Here is a 2,298-nt window from a genome sequence, read left to right as displayed (position 1 = left end):
CTATCCAAATCCAATTTGCATCGATAAAATAAATCCAAATTCCAGTAGTAGATGAATAATTGCAAATTTGTGTGTGTACGAGATTAGAATAACTTCAAAATAACTGACATAATTTTGTATTTTTCCTGATCAGAAAAATACATGAAAAAGAAAGGAGGTAGAAAAATTTTTGGATTTATGGTTAAAGAAGAAAAAGAAGAAAACAGGGGTTCTGTTGAATTTCAAGTATTCAGTTTCACCAATAAGATACGGAGACTTGCTTCACATTTGGAATTACACAAAAAAGATTTTTCATCGGAAAGAGGTCTACGAAGACTTTTGGGAAAACGTCGACGTTTGCTGGCTTATTTGGCAAAGAAAAATAGAGTACGTTATAAGAAATTAATCGGTCAGTTGAATATTCGGGAGCAGTAATTTAATCGTTCAAATTTTTTTCTTGTTTTATTATTTTTTTAGTAGTCTTATAGTAGTCTTAGATTTTTCATTTTGATGAGCCTCGCTTTGAGGAATTCATGGAATAATCCATTTTCATGGAATAATGAATTAAGGAAGAAAGGATATGAGTCTACCGCTTACAAGAAAAGATCTCATGATAGTCAATATGGGCCCTCAACACCCATCAATGCATGGTGTTCTTCGACTGATCGTTACTCTCGATGGTGAGGATGTTATTGATTGTGAACCCATATTAGGGTATTTACACAGAGGAATGGAAAAAATCGCGGAAAACCGAACTATTATACAATACTTACCTTATGTAACAAGGATATAGAGAGATTGTAGAAAGGGGATAGGATAGTTATTTTTGCAAGAGACTTGTTGTAAATTCCTTAACTTAAGAAAGAAAAAAGAATAAAAACACAGATACATAACATAAAAAAAAGAATAAATAAGACGAGATTCGACCTCCCCCTACATATTTAATTTCCTCTCCTATACAAAAACTAGCAAGACCCACTCCATTGGTAATTCCATCAATAACACCCTTATCAAAAAACTCCGTGAGTTCGGTTAACCCTCTTATACCGAGGGTAAAGACCCTAGTATAGAAAATATCTATATAACCACGATTATATGACCAACTGTATATATTTTTTTTTACTTGATCTAAAAATTCTTTTTTAGGATTTCCTTTGTAAAAAGAGTTTATTAAATCCAAATTCTGAAAAAAAGAATAAGCGGATCCATAGAAGATATATGCTATGAATAAACCAAAGATAGCTAGACTTACAGAAGAAATTGCATTAGTAATAAATTCATATGAATTTACAAAAGAATTAGAACTTTCCTGGGTAAAGTTTATTGAGGGAGTTAACCACTTTGATAATATGGTTAACTCTGCTATTCCATTACCAATTCCTCCATTATCAAAAGAGATTCCTATGAATCCAATGAACAAAGTGAAAAGTAGTAATATAAGAAGAGGAAATAACATAGTATTTCCCGTTTCATGCGGATAGGCAAAAGTTTTTTTAGCCCCAAAAGACGTAGTAAAGGATCCTATCCTATTTCTTGTATTACCTTGAATTTTTGGTATATTTTGTGAAAAAAAAGAAACTCCACTCTTCGTTGTTGATAAAACGAAATCCCTATTCACTCCTTTGGGTATCCTTTTTCCCCATAAGGATATTGAATACAAGGAACTCTCTTTAGTGCTACTGTAATTTTGAAAATGAACACGCAAATACCCATCAAATGTAAGTAAATATATCCGAAACATATAAAAGGCAGTTAATCCTGCAGTAAAGGAGGCTATTATTCCAAAAAAGGGCGAATACAACCAACTATTACTAAGGATTTCATCTTTGGACCAGAAGCAAGCAAGAGGTGGAATACCACAAAGAGAAAGTGTACCCCATAAAAAAGTAGTTCTTGTGATTGGAATGTATTTTCTTAAACCGCCCATAAGAACCATATTTTGACTTTTATCTGGTGAATATCCAACAAGAGGTTCCATTGAATGAATAACGGATCCGGATCCCAAGAACAATAAAGCTTTTGAATAAGCATGAGTGATCAAATGGAATAAAGCAGCTTGATAAGAACCTATACCTAGAGCTAACATCATATAACCCAATTGAGACATTGTAGAATAGGCTAAGCTTCTTTTAATATCTCTCTGAGCAAGAGCTAAAGTAGCTCCTAAGAATAGTGTTATTGTACCTACTAAAGAAATAAAACTCATTATCAAAGGTAAAGATATGAAAAGAGGAAGAAGTCGAGCTAGAAGAAAAATTCCCGCAGCAACCATAGTTGCTGCGTGTATAAGAGCCGAAATAGGAGTGGGCCCTTCCATAG

Source organism: Triticum urartu, unplaced genomic scaffold (genome assembly GCF_056163025.1).
Source record: "Triticum urartu cultivar PI428250 unplaced genomic scaffold, HENAU_Tu73 scaffold600, whole genome shotgun sequence".
Taxonomy (NCBI): Eukaryota; Viridiplantae; Streptophyta; class Magnoliopsida; order Poales; family Poaceae; genus Triticum; species Triticum urartu.
The sequence above is the reverse complement of the archived record's forward strand: the minus strand, read 5'-3'. Positions refer to the sequence as shown.